The 15,804-nt window shown below is 45.0% G+C and overlaps 1 long non-coding RNA gene across 1 annotated transcript in view; it reads right to left on the bottom strand.

Annotated features, from left to right (window-relative positions):
- LOC121832385 (uncharacterized) overlaps positions 1 to 14,672 on the bottom strand; it is a 66,292-nt gene extending 51,620 nt beyond the window's left edge. Inside the window, exons 1-3 of the long non-coding RNA XR_013042562.1 lie at positions 14,520 to 14,672; positions 14,135 to 14,344; positions 4,780 to 4,984 (exon numbers count right to left, since the gene is read on the bottom strand). This is a non-coding gene — a long non-coding RNA (uncharacterized LOC121832385). The remainder of the gene's footprint in view (positions 1 to 4,779; positions 4,985 to 14,134; positions 14,345 to 14,519) is intronic.
- Between the last annotated feature and the right edge of the window lie 1,132 nt (positions 14,673 to 15,804).

Raw genomic sequence — 15,804 nt, 5'->3', positions numbered from 1 at the left:
TTTTTAATTGTCCCAAATGACCTATTTGTCTAGCATAGCTTACATATGTGGGCGGCATCACAGAAGGCAGTCACGTTTGGAACCTTGGGCCCTTGGATATTTCTGGCAAACCATCAGTCAACCCAACGCAATTTCTTCCCTTGATGCTCCTTTGCTCTTCCCTCCCTCCAACAAAGGCTTAATTCCCATTCGGCTCATTCCTATGCATCATCCTTCTATGCACTGAGCATCTACTATGTGCCAGAGATAGATCACATGGTGGGGGAGGCACAGGTCCTGATCTCAAGGAAATGACCATCTAATGCTCCTTCTGTACTCTTTTACTCACTGGGGACAGGGGAGCAACATTTGGGAAGCTATTTGGGGAGCGGATTGTGCATGCCAAGAGGGCTAGAATGAGCGATTTGAAACTCAAAGTTTCAGTCCAGCTGTGGGTTTCCAGAAGTTCTGGAGGCTTTAAGAAGCCTTTGTTAGTAATGCACTTAAAACAACAAAATGATATTTTTACCTAACATATTGCCAAAGTTGTTCTTAAAGACAAGGTTTGGTCTTGGCAAAGGCTCGCTCAAAATTAACAATATTATCCCTTGCTGGCAGGAATGTAGTTTGGAAAAAAAAATCAATGAGGCTTGTTTGACATACATATCAAACACAGAAAATGAAGAGTCACCTTTGACCCAATAATGGTACTAATCCAAGAGCAGAGTGATAAGAAGCCTAATCTAATATGGTGATGGTGAGATAAAGAAGACAGCCTCAAGAAATGTCCATTCCAAGCAGGTGCCATAAAAACCATTACCAGCAACCCTGGGGATCAGGGAGGATGGGGAAGAGTTGAATGTGGTTCTGTAGGCTCTTGCCTGAGCAACTAGGTCTATGAAGATGCTTTTAAATTAAAGCAGTTAGAGCAAAGAGAGGAGCAAATTGCAAGAGGGCAATTAAAGTTAACTGTTGGACGTTTGGGAATACGGAACACTGAGGGAAATGTCTGCAGGACACTAATGAAAAGCCTAACTGGATAGGAAGGCTGCTGGAGATGGAATTTGGGGAATACTTGTGTCTAAAGGAAACTGAGTTGTCAAACTCGAAGTCATGTTAGAAAATGTAGTGAATGAAGCGAGTTGGAATGTATGAGTATGTAGAGTATGTACTGGCTTGAAGGAGAATAGGGTCAGGGGAAAGATTCCTATCTGTTCAAGTTTTGTACCAGAAGTGGTTAGAGCAGACTTTCAAGCTAAATGAAAGCACTCACAGGAGAAAAGAGAAGACAAACTTAAGCAGGGGTAGGGTTGCCAGGGTTTAAAAACAATAAACCCAGAACGTCCGGGTAAATTTGAGCCTCAGGTAGACTGGATGAGTGTTCTAGCATAAGTATGTCCTCATGCAGTATTCAGGGCGTGGCCATACTGCAAGGTTTGTTCACTATCTGAAACTCTAAGTTCACCTGCGCTTTCCAGGCAGCCCTGTGCACTGAGAGGACAAAGGACAAAGGAAAGCATGCAGAAAGAAGACAAGGTTACCTCTGCTGTGAGAGAAGGCAGAGGAAATGAAGGACAGAAGGAAGAGAAAGCTAAGGTGAGGAGCTTTGAGGCCACGCCTCCCACTGCCCTACAGGGAAGAAAAGCTTTACAGAAAGTGGGTGTGTCAATAGTCAACATGAGGATCTACGAAAGGAGATAGAGTTTTGCAGTATCAATGGACACCAGGGAGGTAGAAGGGAGACTAACCAGAAGGCTTCCAGGAAGAACTGAAGTCAACCAGAGAGAGACTCAGGGCCTCCTAGGCTATGCTATCAGGATGGCATTTCATTCTTATCAGGTTGTGTGTGTGTGTGTGTGTGTGTGTGTGTGTGTGTGTGTGTGTGTGTGTGTATGTGTGTAACATGCATGAAAGGAGTGGGAGTGGGAGGGAGAAGACAAACTTGGAGAAGTGATTTTTTTTTTTTAAGGAGGTGAAAGAGAACGCTTCAGGGTGATTCCCTGGCATCTGACCTAAACAAATGAGTAGCAAAGAACAGAGGCAAAGGAAAACAAAAGGAGGAAGCGGCTGAGCTGGAGGGGCCCTGAGAACCACAGGGGACAGAGACAGCATGGGTCCCTTCCTACCCATTCTTCAGGCATCTCCCTACCAGCACTTCACATTCAGTCCGAACTCCTCAACAATGCTTCAGGGAGGATGTTATTATCCCTGTGTGACAGGATAATATTTGGAATTATTCATTGATTTTCTGTTTTGCACTGGGTAGTTTGCTTTTTTCTTTTTCTTTTTTCACTTAGTCACCACTCCCAATTCAAGCAGCTGGACCAGTCAATACTCATCACATTGGGGGGCCGATGAAACAGGCAGACAGTAGAGAAAAGAATAGAGGAGAGGTTCCGGTATTCTATTCCAAAAAAATTTGGTGTTCTTATAAAACTCAAAAGGACCTTGGGCAGAGGTTAAATGTTTGTGTGGAATCTAAGAGCACAGGTTTCCCTGGAGACTGGAAAAATTACTTGTAGTTAGAGAGAAGGCAGACACAGGGAGGGATGATACAATGGATGCTGCTGGGCCCCAGAGAGGGCATCATATGCCTATTGACAAGCAGAGCCCAGGGAGGCACAAGGCTTCCAGGAAAGAAATGGACGGACGATGGGTCAAGACAATGGTACCCCAGCAACAGGAAGGAATTCCATGCCCCAGTGTCACCCAAAAACATCAAAATTATTGCAGGAGCTTCATGAAAGAACAGAAAGAGAAGCAGGGGACCTGTTTCGAGCCACAGGGACAGGAGCAAGGGATATACCTTAGAGGTACCTGAAGTTAACAGGTGGCCAAGATTCAGATGGGTCCAAGGGCATTGTGCTAGATTTGGGTGGACGGGTGGTAGCAGAGGGAAAAATCCACTTTCCAGGACTTTGACACTGGAGGACACAAGCAGGGGTGAAAAGGCTCACTCGTTGGCTGGAAAACACGGACAACATAAAGCAGCTTTATAGCATACAGAAAGTCCAGTTGTCAGAAATTTTCGGAAGCTATATGTTTGTTCAAATTCATTATAAACTGCGGTAGGGGCTTAAGAGGTAGCTCAGTTGGTAACATGCTCTCCCAGAACTCATGTCTAAAAAACAAAAACCTAGTGGGTTCTTGGAGAAAAGTACTTATTGTCCACAGAGGAGCACACAAGGCTGCAATGGACAGTTCTAAACCCATGTCACACAGATGATTCTGGTTAAACTCAGTGGTTCACACAACATAACAAAAAGACAGGAATATTGTAAAGAACTTGTAGGGAAGGATAGAAGTGGAGGGTAGATACATGGGGGGGGGCAGGTAAGAGTAACCAGGACACACACACACACACACACACACACTTGTCAAAGAAAACATTTAAGCAAAATTATAATTAGGAAGCTGGAGGACAGCTCAGAGGCTGAGAGCACTTGTTGCTCTTGCAGAGGACCAGTGTTCTGCTCCTAGCACCTTCATGATGGGCTCACAACCATCTATAACTCCAGTTCTAGGGAATTCAATGCTCTCTTCTGGCCTCTTCAGGTACCTGACATATACAGGCCTATATACATACATGCAAGCACACACTCAAAGATATTATATAAAAATTAATAAATTGTATATAATTTTCTTAATTATAATTTTTAAATCGGGGGGGGGGGGGGGGAAGCTGGGTGGCCAGACAGGTATCTCAGTGGTAAAGAGTACAGAGGATTCCTGTGGCTCCAACTTAGCCTGCTTCATATATTTTAGACCAAGGAGAGGTCCTGGCTCAAAAGAAAGATGGATGGTCTCTGAAGAACACCAGCAGAGGGTTTCCTCTCCCCACCACACACACCAAAAAAAGAGTTATGAACTGAGAACTATGCCTACTACTTACATTTTATAAGTGCAAAAATTGAGGCTTGAACCATGAAGCTGGGGACAGTGGGCAGATTCAGGACAGGGTCTGCCTTGCTCCTAAGCCTGTTGACTCCCACTACTAGGAATCTCTATCCAGGGAGAGAAGTTTCCAGCTGTCTGTCACCTGCAGCTGAGTTTCCTTACATATCAGCCTCATGAAGCACCAGAGCTGTGAATACCAGCAGCCAAAAGGATGCTTTGAGATCCTCAGAGCTGAGAAACCTTCCAAATGAGAAACTTTCTTTAAGAGTCAGTTACTTGGATGTGATGCTGTCGGGATCACTAGACCAATGAATGCAGTGAAAACCACAATTTGCATTCTGAGAGCCCAAAGCCTTGCCACCCGGAGTCACACTGAGATTTTTATGCTGCCATTAAAGCAAAGCATCAGCAGTTCCTCGGGGAAGGGGAAAGCAAGGGGGGGGGGGGGGTTCAAAGGACACATTAGCAAGTTTCTCAATTAAATGCCAAGCAGTAATGCAAGTGTGTTTTAGCACCCTCTTACTTAGTCATTTAATTTTTCTTGAAAAGGAAAGCACCCCTCAGGGTGTCCAATCTAATGCATGTCTAAAGCAGACAGAGCCAATGCCTTCTCAAAAAGGCTACCAAGCGATATATCTGATTATGTCTGTTTCTGAACAGGAAAATTGATCAATTAAGGGGGAAAAAAAAAAGAGGTTTGCAGAGGGGGAAAAAAAAACTACAGAAAAGAAAGCAAGAAAAAACAGCCACAGGCCATGCTCCTGCTGGGAGCTAATGAGCATTCCACACAAGAAGATGGATTCCAGATTGGAGGCCATGAGAGTTGTGTTCACGGCAGCCAAGCCAGAGTGAGTGAGCATGTTGAGGAAAGATGGAAGGAGAACGGAGTTTGGATTAACTTACGTATTTATGGAACTGAAATGTGAGCACATCCTGGCCCCTGAGCTCCACTGTCATCTGGGGAGCTTCTTTTGAAAACTGGTGGTAGATGTCTCCTCTCCTCTTTATGGACCACAGATGACAGAGTCAGATGTTTCCACAACCATAAGGCCTTGCACGCTGTAGGCATACAACTTGGATTTGCTGTTCGATGATTAATGAGCACCTCCTGAAGAACACAGGGGAAGACATACTTCTCATTCAAAATGTATCGGAAATGCTCTGCTCCAGAAATAAAGATGGTATCTACTTTGATCAAACCAGAGAAAGCCATGGCATAGTACCCAAGTATAAAATTGGGGGTTCCTGGTCCACCTCCATCACTGCCAGACATTGGTACCTAGCGTATACTAAGCATGTACACTTGAATGAACAAAGGCCACAGAGATCTGCAGTCACTGAGACTGGAAGCGGCCTCTCTCGGGTTACAGATTAGTCTAAACCCTCAGCACTAATAAATAGGTGGAGACTGCCCTACACATAAGGAGGCCCAAGACAATAAATATCAGTGAGAAAGACAAGATAATGAAATGCTATGCTGGGTCTGTGTCTGTCTCTCGTGGGAGACCTTGGGAAGAAGATACAATCTGGTGTGACAGTTTGATTGTGTCCCTGTACAGGAAGAGACAGATCTGGGGAGGAGAGAAATGTATATAATGGCCCCAGAATGTATGGCCCTCTTGGGTGCGTCACTGATAGGACACCCACATTGGCATTAGCCTGTACCTCCCCCAGCAGTCCCTCTAATGAACCAATAAGACTAAGATTCATCCAAAAGCACTTCATCCCAGGCCTCAAACAGTCAAACAACTAATTCTGTCTTTCCTCATGAGTAGTTCATACTCAGGGAAATATTTTATTTTCAAAATTTGTCCTATATAAGGACAACTAAGTCTGATTAACTTTTAAGAAACTAATCCTTCTAACTCTTCTGCCATTCCACCTCAAAACAGGCAGAGTTGGCACCTGCCTTGAGACACTTCCTTTCCTTGTTGTAGAAATTCTGTATTGCAGGAAGCCCTAGAATGCAGTAGGTGCTGTCCTGAGCCAAGCTAGTCACAGTTCCTATCCTTTGAGAGCTCAGATAGTGGCCGTTTCTGGTCCTGAAGAAATGTCAAATTATATGTCTAACATCTGCAGCAAGTGACCCACAAATTCCCCTAACATCGCTAATGAAAATTAACACCAATCATGACCCAGAACTTAGCAGCCTAACACACAAGGCTTTTTCTGCCTTTCAATGGACTTTGTGGGAACGACCTCCCCAGAATCGAGGCAGAATTCCTATGTGCCCCGTTGAAGCCTGCCCCCACCCACCACCTCTGCCTCCCACTGTCTGCAGTTCCACAGTTTGTGACACCATATGGCAAAGGTTGAGGTCAGACATATAAAAACCCTTCAATGCAGTGAAGAATGGTTAACACACACATGAATGTAAATTCTAACACATTGTAAAACTGTGGCAAACCAGACTGAAAAGGAACTTTAGTGAAGGCAGGAAATCTGCTTTTCAGCTCCACCCAGCCCTTCCAGTTCATTACAGGTATTGTGGAAAGAAAATGGAGCTTTGTGCTCTCTCTTGGCAATCTGCACCCTGCTCTCCTGACAGATATCCCGTGGATTTTCCATGATGATTTAGGAAGTTTAGTGTCGTAAGTTGGGAAAGGCTTGAGCTCAGTGTGCTCTTTCTGTGTCTTGCATCCATCCACTGACATGTGCACGCACACACAGAGACTCCCATCCACAGGGCCAACCTCCACAAATTTTGTCCAAGTCTCACTCCATAACTCCATTCCAATGTCACAATGTCCTCTGAGGTCATTGGGTCAATCTAGTGATAAGAGAAACCCATCCAGAGCTCAATGATTTACACTAGAATTGGAGCTATGGCAATTTGAAAACATTGTTGGTACTGCTACCCTACTACCAGAAAAGGAAATCCATAACCACACTGATACTCTGAATGGGAAGGCAACCTTCTCTCCAAGCCATTAGCTATCATCCAACATTCTAGGGAAGTTGTACATAGGGACAGCAAGGTTCAAGGACAAATAGTTTAGAGTGGATGAACTGCTCTTCCCAATGCTCTTTCTCCCAAAGCCATGGTAGAAAACAGTATAGAAATCCCTCAAAAAATTAAGAGTAGGAGGCTGAATGCTCATCACTCCAGGGCTCCTGGGAAGGTCTGAGACTGGGGCCTTCTGCGGCCCTAACTGGGCCCTCCCCTAGTTGGGAGGTGAGTTCCCAGAGACCAGGACCCCACGTTGGGCGCCAGATGCCAGGAGCCATCCCTGGTGGTGGACAGGTCCCAGCAGAGGATGTAAGGAGTTGGCGAGGGGAGGAGGTGAGCCGGGCCATGATGGCGGTGAGAATCTTGCAGCCAGAGTGCTTCTTGCTTTATGACTTTTGCTGTTCCCATCAGATTCTGTGCCATCTCCCCTTGTTGAATGGTTACCTTGTTCAGCTTGAGCAAGGCGGGTGGCGGCTGTTTGGTTCTCTGCGGTTCCATCCAATCTTGGGTTGATACAGAGCATGGCGGGAACAGGCTAGAATGGATCTCGCTCTCTGATGGCTCAGCTGTTAAAGGCTCACAACCAAAAATATGAACAAGAGGAAATGAAATACATGTCCAAAAAAACCAAAAATGATATGACCTATGTTTTGGACCAACATGAATCTATACCAGCTTACTAAATTCTGTATGAACAAAGAAGCACTCTGGCTGCTAGTCAGTCAGGCTGCAAGATTCTCACCACCACCATGGCCTGGCTCACCTCCTTCCCTCACCAACTCCTTACATCCTCTGCTGGGATCTGTCCACCACCAGGGATGGCTCCTGGCAATAGCAGAATGGGGACATAGCTCAGTTGGTAAAACATTTGCCTCTCAAACATAAGTTCAGGCCATTGAACCCACATAAAGAGAAGGCAGTTATGGTAGTGTGCATTTGTAATCCCAGAGTTGGGGATGAAAAGACAGGTAAATCTCTGGGGCTCACTGGCCAGACAGTCTTATCTTCTCAGCAATCTCCAGGCCAGTGAGAGACCCTGTCTCAAAAAACCAAGTAGACATCTTCTGAGGAATGACACCTGAAGTTGTCATTCCATGTGCATCTGCACACACCCCTATCCCTGTGCACGTCTATTAGGGAGTATCTAGATTAGATTGATGGATGTGGTACAACCTACCCTACAGGGGATACCATCCCATGAACCTGAATTGCAGATGCAAACTGACCATTTGCTTCATGAGCTTGTCACCATGCCTTTACCACCATGATGGATTGTACCCTCAAACTATAAGCAAAAATAAACCATTCCTTAAGTTACTTCTTGCCAGATACATAGTTACAGCAACAAGGAAAATGATTACTACAGCCAGTTAAGTGTTTTAGAAGAGAAAAAGGAAAAAAGACTCTGTGCTTTAACCTGGCATCTACCACGCCTTTCCTTATATTTCCATCTTCACAGTTTGCCTGGGACAATGCATCATCAGAGCCATCTCTCACCTCTACAGGCCTCAGATACATTAGAAAGGGGATCATTCTCCAGCTCCCATCTGCATAATCTTTCCCCATACTAAGGTACCTGGTGTAACAATCGACTCTTCCTTATCTCAAAGACAGGCAAGACATCTTAGTTAGTGCATCAACCACAGAACTCCTTGTTCCTCAATAAAAGCTTTTCCTCAGTGCTAAATCTGCTTCTCACTACCACCTAACAGTAGATTCTAACTAATCCATGACATACAGGGAAAGTGAAATGGAAACTACAGAGCATCCTAATATTCTCTTCACTAGCACCTCGGGCTAACAAGAAGTCACCAGATCCTAATAGGAAGCATATAGTCCATGCTTTATTCCATCAAATGTCATAGAAAGACATTTCATCCAGCCTTTGGTTTTCCCACCCCAAAACAAGAACCATTAAAAATTTTTACCTTTCTCTTTCTTTTTCTCTTTTAGAAATCACACTTTGTACCTTCCATTTTTCCTCTACACATGCACATCCCAATAACCAGGGATGTCCCCAGGGTTTGCTACAGATTGATATACTGACTAGAGAAATAAAACCATGGAGTATGAGAAGGTCATGGGTAAATACTTACCAATGGTGCCATTTACAGCAATCTCCTGGGCACTTGTCGGTTCTTGATTGAACATAATTCATTTTGCACCACTAAGAGAAGTTCTTACTTAAGGCTTCCCTCAAGAAGATGATGAGGTGAATGAGATAACTTATAAAGTCAAACTCCACTCTAAAGCTTTTCCATTCAATGGCTCAAAAGACTTTCTAAATATCATGTAAATAACACATTGCAGCCAAAACAAAATATGAAAAAAGCATATTTGCCATTCCCAGTGTCAAAAACTGAAACAGGTACAGTCATCTGCTGGGAAAAGAACTCTGAGCCAGTGTAGAAGGTCAGAACAAGCTGACCTGATATCTACAAGGTGACAAAGGATGTCTGTTCCTCAACTCTCTGCTTCCTATCACCCACTGGGCCTTGAGTTCCAGGCAAACACCAGCAACTGCTAAAAGGTATTTTGCTTTCTTACTATTTCTTACACACAAAAGAAAGGAGTTTGGGTAATGGAAAATGATTGAAGCAGATGTCTTTCTTGGGTAGCCCTCAAGTTCTTCTGGAAGTGAAAAGCAGGGAGGCATGAATGCTGAGAGGCTGGAGTCAGTATCTTCTACCCTGGAACCTTTGAGATGAATGCTATGAAGACTTACATCAGAGATGCTGTATTCAGCATAGGAATTTCTGACATCTGGGCATTTGTGAACCTCCAATATGATCAGAATAATAATCCTAGGTTACCATCGACAATATACAATGAAAGACGTGTGTGGTACTTGTGGGGTTAAGGAGGCAAGGGAGAACACAGCATGGGAAGCTATGTTCGGGGTACAAATTATTTATAAGGAAGCTTGGGAAATAGTTCTTTCCCATCACATTAATAATATTTGAATAGACATGGAAACTTTTCAGCATTTCAACAAGCAGCTTGGGACCTTGCTGCATCCATCCTGACTCCAGGACTCACCTCCTCGCCCCCCCCCCCCCCCCAATGATTGATGCTTGGGGAATGGGTCTGTGACAGCCTCTTTCTTTCCTTTCTTAGACTCCATTTTCCTCCTTTCTTCTTCACAAGGGAAAAAAAATAGGCAAAGGGCAGTGGGAGGGGCGATTGTCCTTTCTAATACAAGCCTCAGAAAGAGCTCCTTCTCAGCAGGGAATGGGGAATTGAAGTGCCAGTCAAGGGCACTCTGGAAATGTTTGCTTTGGACATGCAGAGGGATGGAGGCAGGCTTAGATGATCCCAGCACCTCCTTCCCTGCCTTTGCCTTGCCTAAGCCTTAGTGTGTTCTCCTCCCCTGCTTCACAGTCCCTGCTCTGTCCCCCACCGCCACATTCTGAACTTCCTCTACAGCTGGAGGAGAAAGAGGCTGGGCTACAGAAGGAAGGAGAGGAGGGGTCAGCCATGCCACCAAGGGCTCAACCATGCTGGGCTAGCTCTGAAATCTCTAGCTGAACTTCAGAGCTCCTACACAATGCATGGATATTATAGCTGTTTGTAATTAAAATACAAGCCTGATAGAAAGAGAACATTTCACTTAAAGATTTGATAGAGATGCATTAAGGATTCCTATACATGAATAAATTCATAGCAGCCAAATGACATATTTATGCCATGTACTTAGTTACGCTTTCACTAACTCTGTGGTTCTAATTTATTTGCTGGTAAAACACCATCCCTGCTGATGTGCTCTACTGAGTATACTTCTGTCAAATACCTATTCAATAAATAAACATCATGGCATATGAATAACAACACCATTACAGAGAATTCCGATGGGTTTTACCTTCCTGGTGATAAACCCTTAGCTTCCAGCACTGCCCACTCCTGTACCATGGGAACATCCACCAAAGAGGCACTAGACATCTTCCCAAGCAACCTCACCCAAACTTGATGTCTCTTTTCAGGACTGGAAACTCAAAACACCTACTCACCTATACCATTACTGAGCTTATCTTCATACCTTGCAAGATGTCATCCCTCCTCTGACCCCAGGCACTGTTGAAAGGTTGCAAGCACCTGCCAGGAGAGCTGGTGGCCACAGCTACCATTCATGGAGCATCTATCATGGACCAAGAGCTTAAAATGACATCATTTAATACGTTTAAGAAAAATGCTACAAATATCAGTAGCTCTGCTACATTGGTGAGAAATGTGGGCATTTAGAATCAAGCATCTTGCTAGAAGCTGGGCAGCCAGGCAGAGACAGAGGCAGGCCTTGGAACCCAGATCCATCCATCTCCAAAGCCCAAGCACTTTAGAGAACATATTACTGCCTCGACTGGCAAAACTCAATAGAGAATAATAATCATAATAATTGATGGAGATCTCCCCATGCTCTGGGCAACTTTTAAGTGTTTTGTGTGTAATTACTCATTTAACAAATGAGGCAAGGATTGTCATTATCGCCATTTTCCAGATCAGAAAACAAACACAGAGCCTAAGTAATTTTCCTCGCTCAGAGTCCCAAGGATGGTTAATGGTGATGCCAAGATTTGAACCTATGCCATCTGCTCCAGAGTCTACACCATGGATCAATATTTTGCTCACTCTGAGAGCCACTAATAAAACTATAAGTGGTATCTCCAAAGACTCTGTAGACTTCCAGAATTGATTGTTTCAGCCCAGAAGGGGATGGAGAGAACAGAGAGAAGTACCCATGGAATTACTGGAAAATGTGTACAGTACACATGGAAGGCACATCTGTAGAGGCTTCTTGAGCTTTATACACAGGTGGCCTCTTGTCCATTACCTTTTTTATTCTTACTACCCAGAATTGGACCAGACTTTTCAGGTTAAGATCCTCTACAGAACTGTCTATGTTTAGATACCAGATGCAATTTTGGGGGTCCCCAGACTACTCTCACTTCTAGCCAGCTGGCTACAAACTCCTCACCCTCCTTTCAGTTTCAATAATTTGCTAGAATAATTCATAGAACTCAGGAAAACATTTTGCTTATTATAACAAAAAGATAATATTCAAAACCACCGAATGAAGAGACATATGCAAAGTCCACAGAGTCCCACTGTGAAGCATCTATTGTCCTTAGGGATGCATTACTTTCTACATGTATCTGTGTGTAGCAATGCATGCATGCAAGAATACTGCTCAGCAGGGAAACTCATTTAAGCTTTAATGTGTAGAGTTTTTTGGTCTGGGTTTTGTTACACAGATGTGTTGACTTGCATCATGTGACTGCAATTGGGTTCCATGTGAGAGAACACAGTCACCAGTTTCTTCCTCTCCTGATCAAAGCCCCAATTTTCTAGTGACAAGTGTAGTCTTTCTGGCCTGGGCAGCATGTATCTTCAGTTATCTCATTGGTATAAATGATATCAGAGTCCACTGTTTCTTCATTACTACATTACTTCATTACCATGAGCTATCAGGTGTGATCCAGAGGGCCCACAACAAATAACAAAAACTATCACTTGAGAAATCCCTACAGAATAGGAAGTACCTCCAGTGATCAGAGACAGAGGCCAGCTGTAATCCTTACTATACAGAAACAGCACAGACTTCAGAGCAAATCACCTTTCCATGAAACATGCAATTACATGTAGAAAGCAGCCAATGCTGAGAAGCCTACTAAACCATTGATCTGATTTTCAGGCCACTTTCTTTAAATTAGAAAGATCACACAGCAGTCCCATTGCTTTCTCGGATATTAACCGACAGACAACTAAGCAAATGATTCCTGTGTGTTTTGATCAAGTTATTGATGCTGCATAAACTCTGCTGAAATGTGGGCTCCTCAGAGAGTCCAACCATTAACCTTTGCCAGGAGAACCTCCCACCTTCTGTGAGGAGAAAAATCAAAGGATGAAGTAGATAGACTCTCTGAGGCTAGGTAGCCCAAGAGCCTGAATCCAGGAATTCAGGAATTTAGGAAACCAGGAAGAGATGGTTCAGACAGTCCAGCCAGCAAACAGCCAATGAGACCCTGGGCAATATCTCCTCACCTGAGATTCACTCCTCAGACTTTCCCTTCCAGCTCCCTTCTTAAAAATCAAACAAACAAACAAACAAAAAATCCAATATTCCTTGAAGAGAAAAGACATTTAGAAATACATTAAGAAAGTATGGCAATTAGGACCAACTGAGCTTGTTTATCAAATTTTTAAGTGTGGGTATTAAGTGGGGCTCCATCAATCCGTGCGTGATGTACCCATCTTGAGGCAGACAAGTAAATTGACAGACTTAAGTGGGTAACTGTGAAATAGCATGGAATCCTGGAGTTGAGGAGAAATAGAAAATACCACCCCACTGAACAGACTTCATGTTTGAATTTAAAAAATAAATCAAACTCCTGGGTTGAGTTTGTAATCACGGTCTACATGGTTTCCCAGGTCCCATCAGGCTCTCTGATTGTGTCACTCTGTTTTCCTTACCAGGTTGACAAACCAGTGATCTCTGTGCAGGTCAGTTATGCTAAGGAAATCAAAGCAGGTATGATGGGTTGAGAGGGGGCAAGAATAGAAAGTTCTAAAGCTACAGGAAGAGACTACTTTAGCACTTTCAAGAGCATGATTTGCCAGACAAGAAAACAGGGATGAGAGAAGAATGGAGGGTGTCTCTACAGCGCAAAGCTTTACCCCAGGTTACCCCTAATTGAACAACCTACATAAAGGAGAACAACGGCCCCTGGGGCCATTCAGTGCACAGTCTGCACCGCGGTGCACGAAAGCCTGAAGTGCCCTGACTGTTCCAAATAAAAAGTTCTGGAGACCTCTAGACCCCAGAAGAATTGCTTGGCTTGTGCCTAAACCTAATGCAGCCATTAACCCAGTTCTGTTTCCTGAACCAGCTTTTCTTCCTGCTAACCCCCTCTGCCCCAAAGGCATTTCGACTTGTGGACCATTTTAGCAAGAAATGGTTCCAGAGGGAAGGCCTCCTTGCCCTACCCATGTACACACAACCCTCCTGGGCAACTTAGCATGAAGGATGCTTTCCCAGGGGTCTTTTTTCTTCTTCCCAAGGTGTCTGTATCAAGCTTTGTTGAGGGGAAGGGGACACAGACGGGGGCTAAGCCCCCCTTGAGCCAACCTCAGGCTTGATTTGAGTAAGTTCCAGTCTTCTGGCCTAGCTTCCGTCCCTTCTCTAAGATCTGCCACCATCCCTGGAACACCGCATCCTAGGCAGGCTGAACTCAGGCTGCAAAGAAAGCACAGACCCTTTCTTCCAAGAGAGGTAGCAAGAGTGGGAGTCGGGAGCAACCTAGTGAGAAGTCTCACCTTCCTCCCTTGAGATGGAGCAGGGCTTCTCCAGCCCGCTGCCAACACTCCTCCTCACGTTCTTGTGCACGGGAGGCCTCCAGGACAGATCCAGCAGGAGTGAATTAATAATTGCTGGCGACAGCGCTCCTGCGGCAAGCAGCTCCTCCCCCTTGGGGACTGTTTGCCCTTCTTCAGAGAGTCCTCCAGCACAGCTTTGCAAACTTCCTTCTGTGAGAACAAAAGGCTTGGAAGTGTGTATTCCTACCGGCCCCCTTGTATTCAGAAAAGCTCATTTTCACCTCGTCCTGGATGTCAGGATACCACCAGCACGCTTGGCTGGCTCAGATGCCGACTGGGAGTTTAACCTTGAGCAGGTCAGAATTTTTGCATATTGTTTCCTTACCTGTAATTGCCATTGAAGATGTATGGGCCATAACTTTTCCTTGTTCCGGATCCCATTCCTGTCGCCTGGATTTAAGTCAGCCTTCCACACTTGAGAACACATGGCTGGGTCGCGTGCCTCGGCTCTCACTCTGCGGCCGCCTCACACTGGAATTCACCTGGATATAGACAGAGCAAGGAACAAATATCTCTGGCACTTTCTTTCCTCTCTAGTTGAGTTGCCTCAACCCGCAGGGCCTCCTCAGCCTCTACATCCTACCTAGGCACTTCCCTTTGGGGTATGTCTGGGGCTCGTGCCAGGTCCTTGCTCCCCCGAGAGGCCTTCGGCAGGAGAAGGATTATGGTGCGCAACCATCCAGTTCCATAAATAATCCAAAACGACTCTGCATTTTGGAAAGATACCAAGGTACATGCTGAAATTCCAAATTTTGTTTTAGGAGTTTCTAATCCATTCGGGAAAGTTTGTCAAAGCTGCATCTCTCCAGCTGTCTCCTCAAATCTTCCCATGTGTACCCATGACCCAGCTTGACAGTAGACCTGAAGCCCTGCCTGTTGGCCTCTCACCACAGCTGCTTGGATGAGTGTGGATAGCCCAATGTGAATCTTGAAAGAAAACGTCTGAATTAAGAATCAGTAAAGCAAGACATGGACAGGTCGGCACTAGGCCTATTAGGTTGGACATGGCATGCTGGCTGTGCCAAAGACACCAAGTGAGCCATGTCAAAATGGTCTGCTTCAGAAGCTAGCCTAGAAAGAAAGAGAATGGATGTTCCAGCTGGAGATCCTAGGACTCCAGAGAGATGCACAGTCACTGCAGACAGTTCTGGGAATCTGGGAACTATAGCCTCACTCAGCCCCTGCAATTCAAGCCATAAGAGTAAACGCTGGGATCAATGCAGTTTCCTTCATCTTGTTACCCAAAGTGTGGCTGATGAAGTAGCATGAAAGGCATCACCCGAGAGCATTTGCCTATATCACTTTCCCAGACTGGGTGTGTAAGATGCTAGGGAACACTGTAGCCCCATTTTAGAAATGCAGCCCCTCTTGCCACCCCAGAGTGAATGCATGGAGAGATGCACTGAAAGGGATCTCAGGTGCATATGTGTGCCTACAGCTGCTTTGAGGGGAGTTTCCCTACCTGTTCTAAGCCCCATCCACCCACCCCTGCCAAATCTAGGGTCCCATCCCATAGCCCTAGGACCCAGCCTCCTGCTGCAGCCTCTCAGCACCAACCCAGTGAATGGCCCCAACACCTGACAAATCCAACAAGGTGTAAATTAATCATT

Source organism: Peromyscus maniculatus, chromosome 9 (assembly GCF_049852395.1).
Source record: "Peromyscus maniculatus bairdii isolate BWxNUB_F1_BW_parent chromosome 9, HU_Pman_BW_mat_3.1, whole genome shotgun sequence".
Taxonomy (NCBI): Eukaryota; Metazoa; Chordata; class Mammalia; order Rodentia; family Cricetidae; genus Peromyscus; species Peromyscus maniculatus.
The sequence above is the reverse complement of the archived record's forward strand: the minus strand, read 5'-3'. Positions and strand labels throughout refer to the sequence as shown.